Source organism: Apus apus, chromosome 3 (assembly GCF_020740795.1).
Source record: "Apus apus isolate bApuApu2 chromosome 3, bApuApu2.pri.cur, whole genome shotgun sequence".
NCBI classification, from domain to species: Eukaryota; Metazoa; Chordata; class Aves; order Apodiformes; family Apodidae; genus Apus; species Apus apus.
This window is the reverse complement of record NC_067284.1, coordinates 67,091,940-67,108,860: the sequence shown is the minus strand read 5'-3', so window position 1 is coordinate 67,108,860 and position 16,921 is coordinate 67,091,940. Positions and strand designations below refer to the sequence as shown.

Below are 16,921 nucleotides of genomic sequence, written 5' to 3'. Positions count from 1 at the left end.
AATCCTGGAAGCAGAGCACTGCCCCCCCCCCCCCCAGTTTATAGTTTTAAGCACCTGTTACAAAGTCAAGATCACTTGCTTCTTCAGCTTTTGACCCTGTGATAGTCTGGTTCCTCTTTGCAATGGGACAAAACCCCCAAAGGAGGGGGGCATTAGGGTGATCCCATCTCACAGCCTGAAGGGCAGGACACTTTTCAGAGAGTACAGGGCCATAACTTTATTTGGCTTTGGGACGATGAGAGTGTTAACCACAAATTTCCCACCTCTAGGAGAGACACCCTGACTTGTAGGCTATCCTATGAAAGATGGGAACTGACACCACCATGAGGACATCTTGCAAAGAAAGCAGTGCTGAGCATGGTTTTGCTGGAGCCCATCGGCGTGGGCAAAGCCACGTGCTGGCGCCTGGACAAACTGTAGATATCCCTGTATGTAGCTGTTCCCTGAGGGAAGTCTCTGGCAAGCATGACAACAGCACTGTAGCACCTAGGGAACGTGTCTCCTGATCTGGATGATCCACGATGGCAGTTCTGTATATAGACACCTTAAAGTCAGCCTAGGCTCTGCTTTAGGCTTCTAAATCCATTGGCTTCTTCAGGACCTTACAAAACATCTAGGCATCTGTGTCCTATTAAAATTAATAGTATAGCCATTCAGACTGTTTTGAAATGGTGCTCCTGAAAAAGTTTTCCCTCAATGCCTTGCAGGACTGAGTCTTTGGAGGTGATAGTTCATATGCATTCTTTCCATAATGGGAATTACTTTTTATGAGAAAAGATGGGGGGTTTTAACTGTTGCTGTATGATAGAAATTCTTTATTATTACATAAATAATAAATTATATCATAAAGTATTATGTATTATCTATTAGTATATAATTATATGTTGTTAAATATATAATGCATAGATTATTATTTATATTATAAAACATATAGTATAAATTGGATGGGGCTTTGAGTAACCTGATCTAGTGGGAGGTGTCCCTGCCCATGCAGGGGATTTGAACTAGATGATCTTTAAGGGCCTTTCCAACCCAAACCATTCTGTGATTCTATGATAAAAATAAATTAACGCAGCACACACAAAAGCATAATCAAAATTGTTTTTCCCAGGCTATAATCCCTCTACAGAAATATCTTCCTCTTTCTTAAAAACACCAACCAACCAAAAGAACATAAGTCTATAAAATTAAACTACATTTCCTGTTAAATACCAGCTTTGATTATGCAGCAGGATAGGGTACAGTTTTAAACTATCAAATGTGCTTCCTTTTCTCCTGCTTTATGATTTTAAACTTAAGACTTTTAATGCAAGTACTAGGACAATGCCACACAAAGTATTTTTTAGTGTGCTTTTAACCCCTCCACATGGAAGCTGGTGAAATAGTTCAGATCTTTGAACCACAGTAGGGTGGTGCTGGCTAAGAGCTGTCAGTCTCTGGCAGCTCTTCTGATATGACTAACAGAAAGCTGCATCAGGATTAGCTTTTGTACAAGACAACAGTGTGCATCCTCAAAAAGAACAACCTCAAGAACTTCTCAAACTTTGCTTTTAAACTCTTGTACATCATCACTTTGCCTCATGTTTGGCCCACAGTTTTTTGGCCCACACTGCAGGTAAGGCAGACTTTGGTCAAAAGAGATGGAAAAAAAGTCAGTGACGTAAGCAGTGACTGCTTTAACCAAACCCATACTGAGCATAAACCTGTATCAGAGGAATGGATCAGAGTTGAAGCTAAAAATCAGCTTCCATTTTACAACCTTCTATGCAATCCATTGTGAATCAGAACCTGCACAACTCAGAGTTTTGTGTGTGACTTCTAAACAGATTCTCTGAGCACACCTCCTGGAGGTGCAACTTTGTGTGACACCAGGAGAATTCAGTGCCAATGGAGAGCAAAGGGTTTTGTGACTCGTGAGAGATGGATTCCTCCTCAGCAGGGCTAATGTGACAAATGATCACAAGGCTGGAGCTTCCAGAGGCTGCGGTTTGCCATGAATTAATGTACCAAGGGAATTCCCGTCCCGGCAGAGTCCATTCAGCAGTGTGCACAAACTTGAGGCCAGATCACCAGCTAATATAAACTGGGATGGCTCTGCTGGATCTGGCTGACATCCGGCAGTCACTTACTGAATAGAGAATTAAGAGGAAGAGTGGAATGACATACCCAGAGCATCACTACTATGGAAAGGGATGAAAGGAATCTGGCACAAAGTCTGCTACCAGAGAAACACCAATGCTACCTCTGTTGCCACAGCATTCTTCCAGGAATCTGGGAGAGAGGCATCAATATGGAGCTTTGCAATGTTTCTGGAAACACATTCAACCTGACAACCCTGGTGAAGCCAGGTACTCAGGGCCACCTAGGCTTGAAAATGCCAAGAGCTCACAGCCTGGTGGCATCTGCTTGGATGAGAATTTTCTGATGGGATAAAGCAAGTGGAAATGTTTTTCCCTTTTAACCTTCTCACCAACCCACTGGAAGGGGCAGGCTGGGGAAGAGTGAGGATGTGTGAGACAGAAACATGTTTACAGTAGTTTGCACGGGAGGCAAACTATGTAACTCCGCTCCATCCCCTCCTGTGGTCCTGCAGGGGTCTGTAAATTCAACCCCCTGACCTCATGTACAGCTGGCTGCTCCTTCAAGGCTACCTGACAGCCAAGAAGCCCTAATTAATCCAGTATAACTCTCTTATTCCTCAAATCCTTACCTGCATTGTTGAGCTTGGGAAGACACAAATGGTTAATCTTAAAAGCAATCGGGCAGAAATGGGGTTTGGGAACCAATTCATCAAATTTACACAGTGGTGTTTAAACTGAGCAGGACATCAGCTGATATTCAGTGGGCAAACTTAATGGCCAACATCACTCTATCAGCCTTTTCCCATGAAAAACCTGCACCCTAGGTGCTACCAAGTGCTAATTTGTTAAGAAAGACTTAATTGAGTGACAGTTAATTATTGACAGATTTGAGCTACTTTATCTCTCAATCAAAACCTGGCTCTGTCCCAGGCAGCAAGCAATTTACAGCCACAAAGGTAAATCTGGCCACGTGCAAGCTCTCCCTCCCCCACTCCAAGTTTCTGCTAAAATTTCTCTCTGAAGGAGCCGATGATCCCCTGGTGATCACCAGCCCACGTCAAGGTGGTTACCCTGCTTAACCCCACTTGGCACAGAGTGAGAATTACCAAGGGGACATCCATCTGGAGCTGACTGAGATAAGAGGTGTCCAGTGTTAATAAACAGGCTTCCTCTACACCTCAGCAGGGCCTTCCTTTTCTAAACAGTCTTCCTTTAATGTTGTAAAATGTTTTTTTTCCATTTACTCAACCATCATGCCTTTGCCGGTGGGGGAAGGCCAAGGGAAAAAGAAGAGAGGAGAGGAGAGGAGAGGAGAGGAGAGGATTAAGACTCAGCATATATTTCTAAAGAATCTAAACACCTGCTTTTGACGTGAACCTACTAAAGCTAAAAGTTCCACCAGCCTGGTTATTTTGCTTGCATTCTGCTCACAAGCAACACGTCAAGCAAGAAACAGAGAGAGAAAAAAGAAAGAATGATAAGTAAGAAAAATAAAGGACCAAAGAAAGAGAGAAAAAAGAAAAGGGAGAGGAGAGGAGAGGAGAGGAGAGGAGAGGAGAGGAGAGGAGAGGAGAGGAGAGGAGAGGAGAGGAGAGGAGAGGAGAGGAGAGGAGAGGAGAGGAGAGGAGAGGAGAGGAGAGGAGAGGAGAGGAGAGGAGAGGAGAGGAGAGGAGAGGAGAGGAGAGGAGAGGAGAAGAGAAGAGAAGAGAAGAGAAGAGAAGAGAAGAGAAGAGAAGAGAAGAGAAGAGAAGAGAAGAGAAGAGAAGAGAAGAGAAGAGAAGAGAAGAGAAGAGAAGAGAAGAGAAGAGAAGAGAAGAGAAGAGAAGAGAAGAGAAGAGAAGAGAAGAGAAGAGAAGAGAAGAGAAGAGAAGAGAAGAGAAGAGAAGAGAAGAGAAGAGAAGAGAAGAGAAGAGAAGAGAAGAGAAGAGAAGAGAAGAGAAGAGAAGAGAAGAGAAGAAACAAAGAGAGAAAGAAATCTAAAACTTTACAGCTGCTATTTAATGCCATTTCTTGGTTAACATTTATTTTGCTAATTATTAGGCTGAAAACAAAACAGAACGAGAGAGAGAAAGAGTGAAAGAAAGAAAGTGAAAGTGAAAAGTGAAAGAGCAAGATAGCAAGAGACCAAGAGAGAATGAGCGAGAAAGAAAGAAAAGAAAGAAAGAAAGAAAGAAAGAAAGAAAGAAAGAAAGAAAGAAAGAAAGAAAGAAAGAAAGAAAGAAAGAAAGAAAGAAAGAAAGAAAGAAAGAAAGAAAGAAAGAAAGAAAGAAAGAAAGAAAGAAAGAAAGAAAGAAAGAAAGAAAGAAAGAAAGAAAGAAAAAACCAATATATTAGTGGCAGCAGGAGTAACCACAGCAGTATCACAGTCATTTACTGCAATATGTCTAAACATCCATAAATGTTTTATGCATCCTAAAATGCCATGTACAAGGGATACGGCATCCCACTGAGGTTAATGAATGAATGAGGTGCCCTTGAAGGTTAATTTGCACAAACAAAAGGTCAAGGGACATCTTCAAAACAAAATATTGATTAAAGCAAGTTAAATGTTTTGACTTGAAGGAGACATGAAGGATTAAAAAGCAAAATAAAGCAGTATGGATAAGAAAGGAACAGGAAAGAAAAAACACCACCCCCAGACACAAAGGAAATGGTAGAAAACACATCTGAATCAGCTAGTCATCTGCTAACAAGCTGTAAAGATTTCCAATGACAAGTTGTCACATTAGTTTAGTGAAACTGAAGCAGCACTTATCCCTTTTCCTGTGCTTAATCTCTCAGCGAGCTGCACAGAAACATGCTACCACGTTTAATAGGATTAGTTTAGTTCACTTTCTCTTCTCTGGAGGTTGTGAGTTTTTTTGTTGAGTTCTGGGTTTTTTGAATTATTATTTTTTAACAATTCTATTTCTATCAATAACAGGTTCTTGAATTAAATTGCACTGAACCACCTACATTGCATTCACTCACCAGGCTAAAGGCATTTTCTTCCAAAGGTTTCCTTTCTGAAAGGAGGAGCCCGGGCAAAGGGAAGTGAGGAATGGCACTAAATTCAGCAATTACACACATCGGGCACCCAGTTCTCGTCTTTCTCATACACACACACTAATGATGCTTTATTTATATCAGCAGAGTTATTTTTAATTTGTGTCACAATAAGTAAGAACAGAATCAGGCCTTTGCAGTTGCATTATTTTTATGTATTAGAGTAGTCATTATTTTTATGTATTAGAGTAGTTGGACATTCCCTACCCCCAGAAAAAAAAACAAAGGAAAAAAAAAGGAAAAAAGAAAACCTGCTATGTATTTGCAGCCCCATTCTCTCATTTAGTTGGAACAGATACAGCAAGAAAAGTGATCAAAGAAAAGGCAGTTTCAACAATATACCCTTGTCACTTTCAATTTTGTTGTCAGACTCCAAAGGAACAGAGGAATCACCCATGGTCACGAGCACACTGCAAAAGTTTTCCTGAGTTTCTTACATCTGTTTTTTTTGTTCCACTTAAGAAAGAAATGCAAGCACAGAAAGCTGTCAGCTTGCAGCAACCCTTTTCTTTTCAGAGGCAGCAACATTTGGAGGAGGATTTTTTTCTGGTGGGACAAACCTTGTGGATGAACATAGATAGACCTGACAACGCCTGTATGTGAAGACAATGTAGTATTTTGACCTGAAGTTTGTGACACACACCAAGTGCTAGGCAGGAGAACCCACAGACCTGAGCACCTCCAGGCTTTGAATCTAAATTTTGTTAACATGGATTAATTTTTTGTTGGGATCCAGCAAAACCATCAATCAAAAAATATACAGTGTGAGTACCTTATAATCTACTAACGACCAAGAAAAGGACCTGGTGACTACCTTGTGACATATTAATTAGCAGGAAAAGGACCTGAGCCTTCTACAGGAGTTTGAAGAGGGACTGTAACTTATGACAGTTCCCTAGTAGGACCACACTTGATTGGGGGACTGGGAGCAGCAAGGGACAGAAACAGCCACACATCCCAACCACAGCAGCAAGAGGCTCTCTCACCGCTGCCCAAGCCACCAGGCCCTGGAGAAAGCACCACGGATGACTTTGCTCACTACAAATTCTGAACATGACCTGCTGGCATGGGGGTTCTCTGGACCCCTTCTGAGGGATTACATTCTAGCTGAAGAAGAGCTCTTCCTCCACCTCTGAAATGTGGGTAATGGATGCGAGATTACTTTTGCTGCTGAGTTTTGACATCAACTTGCTTTCCTTATGAGGTTGACTGTCTTCCAGGATTAAAACAGAGAAAGGGTCTGAAGCATTCAGTGCCAAAGCAGGTGGGCAAGTAGAAAGTGTGCATTTCATTCCAGCTGGGCTTACTGGTGTGGCAGGTGGCAGCGCTGGTGTGTTTAGACTTGAAAAAGTTTCAAGACATGGGAGCTGCAGGCAGGTTATCTGAAAACAGCTACAGAAACCAGGCAGCAGGGCTGGATGGTAGGTGGAAGTCTGCACACATGGTACCCATAGCTGGGGCCAAGGCTGGCTGCCACTGAGCTGCTGTCTGGCCTTGGGGACACTGCTTCACTTCCAGTGCCTCAGTTTCTCTTTGGGTAAATCGACAGTGGCTGAGGCTGAGCCCCGGTGGTAATAAATTCCGTGTCAAAGACAGCTATTTATTTATTTATTAGCGTTTGCACGATTCGGCTTCACCTCTACGTGTATCCCGGTGTCCTTTAAAGGGAAAGAAAAAAAAAAGGGGGGGGGAAGAATCCAAGCGAGTCATTTACCCGCCAAATTTAGCCTATCTCCCCCTGCGTCCAGACACACTTCTGCGCTCTTGTTCCCCAGCCCCTGCAGCACTTACGGCTACAACGGGAGCCTGAACGTGTCAGCTCAGCAAGCTGAGCCCCGCAAGACCAAGCGGGGAGCAGGCCCTCCTGCCGCGGCTGTACCCGCCTCTCCGCGCCCGCGGAGCGCAGCGCAGTGCGGACCGGATGGGGGTCGCTCGCCCTCGGGGCGCCGCTGACGGGCCGCCCCAGCCCCGCCGGTCCCCGGCGGCGAAGGGCCCGGCGCCCCTGCTGCTAAAGATCTCACGTTAAAACAACTCTCGGCGAAGCCCCCAGGGCCCGGTGGGCACGACGGGCACCGGGCCGCCCGGGACGGGGGATGAAGGCAGTAGCAGCGGAGCGTCTCGGGACGCGCCCCGTGCCACTGGGGATCTTGCGGTCACCTATAAGGCTGAGGTGACCAGCGCCGGGCTCGGTACGCGGCCCGGGCATGGCATGGCATGGTTTGCCAGGGTGGCCGGCAGTGCGGGGCTGCCCAGCCCGGCGAGGAGCGAGGCTCCGCACCGACAGGGGCCGGGGAGGGCAACGGTGAAAGCAGCCCCGCCGCCCCCTCGCTCCGCAGCACGGGGACCGCGCCGGGCCGGGGTACAGCTGCCTCCGCCCCGACGTGCCGGACGCTGCCTCCCCTGGGGAGGCCGGGGCAGGCCCCGGTGCGGGGTTCTAGAGCGGGTGTTACCGGCTGTATCTGCCCCTGATCCGCCGGCCGGGGCAGCTGCAGGGAGATTTTTTTCACTCGGGAGCAGCTTCCCAGCAGCAGCTCCGGCAGCGCGTCGGGACCGATCCGGTCGGTCCCGAGCGATTTCTTCGTGATCCTCGGCAGGGTGGCTTGTCACATTACCCAACCACCCGCCTTCGGGACCCCACTCCACGCCGCGGACGTAGTGCGGAGCCGCCAGCAGCCCCGACGCGGCGGCTTGCCCGGCCCCACCGGCGGGCAGCAGGGACAGGAGACGCTGCGGGCAGCCACACCTTTGGACCCTGCGGGGAGCGCCCGGCAGAGGCGGGCAGGCTCCCGGGGGGCGTGTTTGATGCCCATGCCGGCTCCCAAACTGGCCGCGGAGGGTGGCTCTCGCAGCCGGCCTTGGCCTGGGGCTTTCGCGCCCCGTCAACGCCGCGGGAGGCGGCGGGACTGCCCGCACCCACGCGTGGGGCTGGGCGCAGCGGGTCCCTTCTAGTGAGACTGACCGTTCAGTTGGAAGGGAAAGCGGAGCGGCACTTCGCGCCGCCAGCAGAAGGGCGGGCAGGGGGCGAGGCGTGACCTGGCACGGAGCTGAGCAGCGGCCCAAGTTTTGGCAGGGGCCGCCGGAGCCAGCCCTGCCTGCCCTAGTCCCGTCCGGGCTCTTTCCTCCACTCGGGGCTCCTTCTCCCGCACGGCAGCCCCGAGGGGAGAGAGCGGAGGGGCCCGGCGGGGCAGCGCCGGCCTTACCTGCCGCTGAGAGCCCTGCAGCGCTCCCCTGCCGCCGGTCCTTCCGTAGGGCGTTATTCCCTCTCCTCAGTTTATTCCCCTGCCGCCTGCAAGCCCAGTGCTGTTTTCCTACGGGAAACCTCGCCGCTCCGCCGGCAGCGGCCGGGCGACCCTCTGCGGCCACCGGGACGGGGGTGCGGGCGCTCCCTTCCCCACGCTGCGGAAACCTGCGATCACGACGGGACAAAGCGCGCCCGGCAGGCTCTGCTCCGGATTGCAGCCCGGACCTGCTGGGAAGAACCCGCTTTTAATATTTATTTATTCATTTATTTATTTATTTCCCCTCACATTATTTTCTCTCAGCGCTTTCCCGCCGGAGCCGGCTAGGAGCGAGCTGTCCTGAGCTGGGGATGGGTTCGAGTAGACCGAAACTTCGGGCGCGCTGTGCAGGGCCGGAGCTGGCGCGGCCCGCAGCCAGCACCTGGGTTTGGTCACCGCCGGTCGTTCCACGCGGCGCATCCTGATGCTCATTTTCGTATTTTATTTTGTCCGTCGCAGGGGAGCGACCAGCGCTGCTCCCGCTCCCTGCCCCGGCGAGGGACGCCGTGCCGTGCCCACCCGCTCCTCTTAAAAGTTTGTGACCCGCGTGGGGGCCGCGCTGGCGAGCGGGGTTTTACTTCACCGTCCCGATGCTTAACGCGTGAAAGACGCGCACTCCAGGACAGCTGCCCCCGCCCCCCGCACGACTCCCCAGAAGCCTTCTCGCGTGGAAAACATTCCCTCGTGGGGCACCGCGGAGCATCCCCCGCCCCCTCGGGGATGACTTTCCTAAAGTTTCTCTGCTCCCTCACAGCCCCCTCCCCACGCAGGGAGGCTTTTTTCCTCCCGTGCCCGTGCTTGGCGGAGGGGTTGGGGGGTTGTAAGCCGCTCCGTCGGGGCCGCGGCTGCCGGCGCCCCCGCCCTGTGTCCGTGTGTCCGTCCATTTCCCCCCCCCCCCACGCAGGTGCGCGGCCGCCGCCACCTTCCCGCGGGGGCGGGGCAGCCCCTCCTCCCCCTCTCGGCCCCCCCCCGTTCTCCCCTCTTTTCTCTCCCCGCTCCTGCCAAGTTCTCCCCGTCCCCCCGTCCGTCCCAAGGAGCCTCCCGATTGGGCGCCGGGCCGGGCTCACGTCACTCCGAGCGTGACGTCTGGTCTTCCTGTTTCCTTCAGCTGTGTCTTAAAGTAAATCTTGTGGCGGTGCGGAGCGCTCGCTCGGCTCGGCCAGCCCAGCCCAGCCCTGCCCCGCGCCCCGTCGCTCCGCGCCACTCCGCCCCCGCTCCTCCGCTGCTCCGCGCCGCTCCGCTCGGCTCCGCTCGGCGCCCGCAGCCCCGCGGCCGCTGCCCGCCCGTCCGTCCGCCCGCCCGCCCGCACTCCCTCGCCCGCCCTCCCTCGCCCGATTAACATATTCATCAGCGGCGGCGCGCGCGTGTCCGTGTGTGTGTGCGCGCGTGTGTGTCCGTGTGTCTGTCCGTGTGTCCGTGCGGGGCGCGTGCGGTGGGTGCATGTTCGTGTGCGTGTCTCCCCTTCTCTCTTGCCACCAGCAAAAAAAAACCCAGAGGCTCAGTTTCGTCGTCTTTGCACGGAGTAAGTACCCGCTCCGCGCCCCCTGCGCTCCTCCCTGCTTTTTCGGCCTCTTCGGGTCTTTTTGGGTTTTTGTTGGTTGTCGTTTGTTTTGGGGGTTTTTGCGGATTTTTTTTGTTGTTGTTGTTGGTTTGGTTTTGGGTTTGTTTTTTAATTTTTCACTTGCTTGGGCTGCTTTAAAAGGTCTGGAGGGAGGGGGGGGGGGAATGAAATCCCCGGCAAAATACCAATCACCGTTATCAAACCTGTGCTTCTTTTTTTTCCAGGGGACTAAATTTCAATGACTTTATTAGCTGAGTAGTTGTAATTCCCCCATAGATAAAGCGTTAAGGATTTGGGAGCGCCGAGCCCGATGGAGCGCTCCCCGTAGCCTGCCCAGGGCTGAAGAGTAAGTGACCTGCTCGTTGTTAGGTGATCCTCCCCCCTTCCCCTTCGCTCGCTCGCTGCCACCTTTTGTGGACTGGGCTTTTTTTTTTATTTTATTCCGCGGGTTGGAGGGCAGTTTTGCGGGGATGGAAAGCGCAGCGAGGATTTAGCGTCTTTTTGTTGTTCCCAGCTTCCTCCTCCCCCCCCGTCCCCCGCCGAAGTTCCCCATCCCCTGCTTTAAACTCCTGCTCCGGTCCTCTGAGCCTCCTCTTTGTCTTGTTTATTATAGCTGCCTTTCTTTTTGTCTCTTTCAATTTGCTTGTCATTTGCATGTCGCTAGTTCTCCTTTTTAACCCAAGCTGGGAAGGGCAGGGACTTTCTATTCTGGTTCTTCATATCCTTGCAAGTACTTTTTAATTTCCAAGGGTGGGACGAGCTGAGAATTGTGGAAATGTGTAGAAGATGGGATTTGAGTGGTAGGTAGCGAGCACATGGAAAGAGATCAAATGCAAGTCGCGGGATAAGAGACTTTATCTGGGAGAAGATTAGGATTATTGGTACTTTCTGCTTGTTTGGTTGTTGTTTGTTTTTTCTTGAGGGGGGGATTTAATTTTTTCTTAGCCTTTGATGGAGATCTTTCGTGGCTTTTTTGATTTTCTGTTTGTCGGCTGAGTGACCCGGAGCACTTTGCCATGTGTTTAAGCGGAGTTAAAGCGCAGGAGGGAACGGTGCAGGGGGGCGTGGGGGCTGCGCGGAGGGGGCGCGCAGGGCTGGGTTTAGGCTGAGCGGCCCGGGATGGGGGGGAAGGGGGGGGGCCGCAAAAATGCAGGGCCCGACAGGACCAGCCGGGGCACGGCTCCCCGGCACCGGGCGCTCCACGGAGGACGGAGTGGGGCCGCCCTGGGGTCCGCGCATCTTTGAGGAAGGGGGAGAAAGTTGCGCGCATCCCCAGAGGTCGCTCTGCGGCGGCTGGAAGGACAGAGCCGCCGGGGCAGGTGCGCGGGGCGGTGCGCGCCGGGCGGGGCGGCTGCGGGACGGCTGCAGGGAGCGGGGGGGCCCGGCCGCCTCCTCCCTGTGCCGCCGGGACGGATGGCGGGGTCAGCCGTGGGAAGCAAGCCGGTAGATCGGTACCTGCGGCCGGTCCTGGCGCTCGGAAGGCCCGTCCGAGGAGGGATGGAGCTCTCGGAGGGGTCAGACTCGCGTAGGTGTGCTCCGTCTGCGGAAATAACAGATACGGAGCATATTAACTTAATATCTTTGACAAAGTAGGAGACGCCAATCGCGGCTGGTAGGGGAAACGGCTGCAGACTAGAGGTGCCCTTGAATGTCAGGCGAAAGTTGCCAGGGAGAGGATTTGGAAAGCTGCTAGTTTTCCAATAGATTCCGAGTGGTCACAGCAAATGCATGGCGTTTCTGGCTGCGTGGTGAGTGTCACCCCAAAACCCTCATCCAGGTCTGGGAACGGGCGGGGGGCACGTGGAAGCGCATCTGCACATCCATGGCCACTGCTCGGTGGCAGGGAGGTCCGGTGCTGGCTAGTGCAGGGCACAGAGAGGAGGCTGTGTCGCCGCGAGGTGTAAAAGATCAGATTATTTGTCACTTCCATCATCTGCAGGGCTTTGGCAGTATGCAGGATTAATTATATGGAGGCAGTTTCTTTACCGTAGATTTGCATGTGGCACATACCCTTCATGTCTTCTCGCAGTTTTTCTGCGAGTTGCCATCAATCACGTAAAGTTTATGGCCATTGCAGCTCGCTTTGCGTTTGTTTGTTCTCCTTTTTGTCCAGAGCTTACCGTTAGCAGCCATACCACATACTATGAAATGTTTATTAATACTCAAGGGTAGACAGAATATCAACGTTTAATGAGTTGAAGTGTGATAAAAAGTACAATGTATATACTTTTCACTAACAACTCCCCTTTAAATTATTCTGTGAAGTATGTTACATTGGCTGAGGGGCAGTGTCAGTATATACACCTAACTATCCTGCCAGTTGGACTCTGAGGCCTTTCAGTCTACATGACTTGTCTTTTTTAATGATCTGTTGATAAATTAAGATAGTCGTAAGAATGGACACATTTTTTAAATTGGAGTTTAATGTGATTCAGGACAGAATTGTAAATACTGTAATTTGTAGTCTCTAAATCATAATTTATTCTGTCTCAAAGTGCAGCCTACCTGCTAGATTAAGTAATTCAAGAATTGTGATTTAAAGACATTGTGTAGTGTAGAAAAAAAAAATCTTGGAAAACTTGGGCCAAGTCTGTAGTAGGAATCTTTTGAATGTTTCAGTATTGTCTGCACAGAGATCATGTGGGTTATTTTCTTCACGATCAGTGAAATAGCAAGGACCCAACTGGCTTGAGAGAAGGAAAGTGGTTTCAGTTTTCTACCTTGAGCAGCTCGTTTTCTTTTTCTCTTTCAAAGAATCTGTTTTCTCAAGCAGTGCCGAGCACAGATATGTGATGAAGGGCCCTGCATCTCCCCAAATAAAGGCCTGATCTAACAAGATGCCAGTTCCCTCCTGTTAGTGAGCTCTGTCAGTTCTCCCTGTAGTCAATGGGCATTGAGGATGCTTGGCATTCACGGGTATTGCTGAATTCCTTTCTGGATTTGGCCCTGGGTATCACAGGGTTCATAAAACCAGGAAGGCTCTTCTCTTTAAGGCTAAAGTGCCTGTAGCATAATTTGGAAGTAAATCAGGCTCTAATTTTTGCTTCTTATGGAGAAATCCTAATAAACCAGTTGTTGCTGCACAATTAGTTGCTCATCATTTCTGCCTTGTTTCAAAATCTTTGATTTCATGTCTCAGCTAAGGGGGTTAGACAACCCCTTCTCCCAAGAAAACTTGTGTCAGAGCTGTACGAAAAGATAGTACTTTCTCATTAGTGGCTGACATGATTTTAGCACTGAACAGATCTATGGAGAATAAATGTCATCTGTTCTTCGGATGTTAGCTGTGGTTTTGTGTGTGAAATGCTGTTGACTGGAATAATTTTCACCCTGTGCTTCCTGGCTGATTCTGGCAAAGCCATGCCCCTTGTAGCGCTTTAGAGTGAAAGATCTAAATATTTCTATTAGCAGAAGCATGTTGAATTCTGTGTGTAGTCTTGGCATAGTGGGTTTACATGAAGCAAGCGGGGGATGGACCAGAAAAAGTCGTCGGGTTTCTGAAAAGAGACTGATAACTTCTCAAATTAATCCACAAATATTCATCAAGTTTAACACTTTGTCGTTGTGTATTTAGTGGCAATTTAGGTTAGGCTGGTGTCCTTCAGAGAAGCTGAGGAGGGTGAGACTGAATTTACATCTCTTCTGCGTCTCATAGGTGTACGAATTAATCTAGGAGAAAATGATCAGCATCTTTGTAGATCAAGATGAGTTAACAAAATTGATTACAGAAACTGATTTACTTGTAATGAGTGCAGTTAAATACCTGGCATCATATTCCTTTATAAAGAATATTCTAGCCAAAGGTTTGGTAACAGTGACTCTTGGATACCTAGGAATCAACCTGTTTCCAGTTAAAATGCATGTCAAATGAATATGAAATAAATCCATGTCTGTAGCTGCTGTGCTATTAAGAGGTTATTCATAGCTACATTTTAATTATATCTCCGTAAATAAAAGTTTTGAATATAAACTTGTAAATATCCTAGTGCAAGCTATGTTTATGGATGGACTTAGAAAGTGTTGAGGCCCTGGGTATGTTTTTTAATTACGCGGGCATGGAAGATGTTTGGTGCATCGTGCGAGTTGAGGCTCGAGATGTGGAGGGTAAATTTAACATAAATGACACTTGGCATGCAAAGAGTATCAAAAGTGACATGTAAAGCAAATTTAACCTTCATGAATTTAAAACTCTGTAACTCAGGAAGAAATTATGCTTGTGAATATCTCTACAAGAGATCTTGACAATCTAAGCTCTCTTTCTAACTATATTTTTTGATAGCTGTACAGAGGCACTAGAGGTATGAAATACAGTTTTTCAGGCAAAGTACTGGTATTACATAAAGAATACCAACTTCCTAATTATTTTTTCCCCCCCGAGGGACCACTATTTATCCAGTTCTAATCTAATCAATCTTGGAGTCTGCCTGTCGTGGCTGGGATTTTGCATCCCGCTGTATATGGCATCCCACTTCTCTTGAGGTGTGAATTGGTTGTGGTCCTCCGAGACCAAAATATTAGCTGTCCATTCCATACCCATTCTGTTTTGTCAGGCTAAAGCAGAACTATTTTTCATATTTAAGCTGAAAGGCATGTAAGCCTTAAAGCTGGCAGTCTGTAGGCTTGGGATAACACCCAGGCAAATGGGAGATGTTGCTTAATACGTAGGTTAAGTGTACGATAACTCTGATGCTTTCAGCTTCTAGCAAGGGAAGGAGGGGGCATCGCTCTGGAGCACCTCCACATGGTTGTGGTGGCAGGAATGGGCAGGCGAGCAGCTGCTGGTACAGGGGCTTGGGGAGAGGAAAATGGACACTGGGGAGGAAGGATGCATGGCAATGACCTTCCAACCTGGCGCAGGACAGCCTGTTTCCTGAGCTGCTGACTCAAGGGTACAGCAAGCCCTCCCCATGCATGTCCTTGGTTGGGATTGGGCAAGAGAGAGGGAAACGGTGGTCAGGCACCTCAGATTTGCTGGGAAATGTGCAAAATGTGAAACCTGACATAAGGTTTTTGGTGTGAGTCTGGGAACTTACTGTTGGATCTCAATCAAGCATAGCTTGAGTACAGAAAAGGAAGGAAAAGCGTGAAGGTTTTTGGTGTTGGTGGTTTGGGTTTTGTTTATTTTTTTTATGTGTTTTGGTTTTTTTCCTATTGGCATGTATTACCTCTACACAGAACGCCTTTAGAATATCCTAAGTGCAGTAAGCCAGAGCTCTTTTGCTTATCTTGCAATTAGTTTATATCTCTTTCAAATGAACACCACTAGACTGAAAGGTCAACCTTGGCCCTAGTTTATTCCATGCCGGTATTGCCTGCTTAAAAACTCCCGTGGTAATCGCCCCTTTCTACCCCCCTGAGAACTTGGCCATTTTTTTTACAAAAACAACCCTACTGAAAACCCAACTCCCCAGATGTTTTGTAGATGAAGACCTAATTGTAAGACCCTGATTCTGATTCCTGAAAAACCCCATTTGCATTCATTGAGAGAAAGCAGGAAACAGTCTTTTACAACACGTACTGCCAAGCAAGGCCTGATCCTACCACTTGCACATGACAGGGTTTTGGTATCCCTGGACTCCAAGGGAGTTGCTTGCAGGGTGGGATGCTGGCTGGGGTGCAGGTGGTGGAACTGGGCCCCTGCAACTCAACTCCTTGTTATTTTATTATCATCATTAAGTCTCCAAACTTCACTTGCTTAATGTGCTTCTTGATAAGGAATGGGCTCTGAAGGCAGTGACCTAAAACCAGTGTAAGGCTCTGGATTTCCTGTCTGAATTCATGACAGTTTTTGTGTTGTTTGTTTTTTGTGGGTTTTTTTAATATTATCATTCTTTACTTTCCTATATACAAGGACCCAGTAATGTAAACAAACATCATGTCCCTAACATAGTTGTCTCTGACACCAGATCTCTGAAAATTCTTTTAGTACATCCAGAATACATGGGCAAAGGCTTCAGAATAAACATAATGCTTCAAAGTATTAAAACCTTTTTTTTTTTTGTCATCCTGGTTGCAAAATAAGCATTGCCTACTGTCTTGATTTTACACATTATTTCATGCTGAAATTATGCCTATTTGCATGGGTAGTCATTCTTTAAAACTAGCCACAGATGCAGTCCTAGGGAGCACGTAGATGTTTTTACAGGTGAACCGAAAGAGATGGGAGCAATTCCAAAAAGTCTGCATGCTGCCTTTGGCAATATACCCTGTTATTGTGAAGATTGTGCTCTGTTAAGCAAATGTAAAGTTTAATATTAGATAAGCGTCGCATGAAAAATATTTTAATTTTCCTCAGTGTTAAATTTTAAGAAACAGGAAAGAGCACCTAGTGCTTTATGTGCAGTGTGAGTTTAGCATCACTAGTTAATAAGTCACAAATTATGTCAAGAGCCTTTTACAAAATGCGAGGAAGTGTGTTATCTTTTTGTGCTGTGTTCCTGGGAAACAATGAGAGTTCATATAAAGAGAAGGTATCTTCCTTTCTCACGCAGCTGATTGATGTTATTTCTTTCATCTTTCCATATTTTTTCTCATCTTTTCTGCATGTCACAGGAAATAAGATTCTCTGTATTCAAAATGTTATGTGTAAGAAGGGCTTCACTGGGTGTTTGAGATACTGTTTTTGGAGATTTTCCTAAAGCAGGGAGATGTGACACTGAACATGCCTCGTTTCTACCATGCAAAAAAATTAACATCACATATTTTAGTGTACGAAATACAGAATCTTCAGCCTTTGGTAACGGGGCTTGCTTGGAGAATGTAAGTTAAGAAAAGGAATGTATAGGGAATTCAAAACACTGTCATGGCTAGTCACTGGTACATACAAGGCTGTGTTAATGAACTACATCTTGGCCTTTATTTGATCACTTCTCTGTAAATAGTATAATCCTGCCCATAAAATATTTTAATGCATTTTTGCTTTGCTGAATAAATGTTTCCCTAATGGTTTAAGAGAG

The 16,921-nt window shown here is 48.1% G+C and overlaps 1 protein-coding gene and 1 long non-coding RNA gene across 2 annotated transcripts in view; one reads left to right on the top strand and one right to left on the bottom strand.

Moving 5' to 3' along the window:
* LOC127383224 (uncharacterized) overlaps nucleotides 1–9,161 on the bottom strand; it is a 31,347-nt gene extending 22,186 nt beyond the window's left edge. Inside the window, exon 1 of the long non-coding RNA XR_007889133.1 lies at nucleotides 8,327–9,161. This is a non-coding gene — a long non-coding RNA (uncharacterized LOC127383224). The remainder of the gene's footprint in view (nucleotides 1–8,326) is intronic.
* A 345-nt stretch (nucleotides 9,162–9,506) lies between these two features.
* The window catches only part of PROX1 (prospero homeobox 1), a 50,249-nt gene continuing 42,834 nt past the window's right edge, over nucleotides 9,507–16,921 (top strand). Inside the window, exons 1-2 of the mRNA XM_051613638.1 lie at nucleotides 9,507–9,926; nucleotides 10,190–10,311. The gene's annotated coding sequence lies outside the window, so the exon portion shown is untranslated. The remainder of the gene's footprint in view (nucleotides 9,927–10,189; nucleotides 10,312–16,921) is intronic.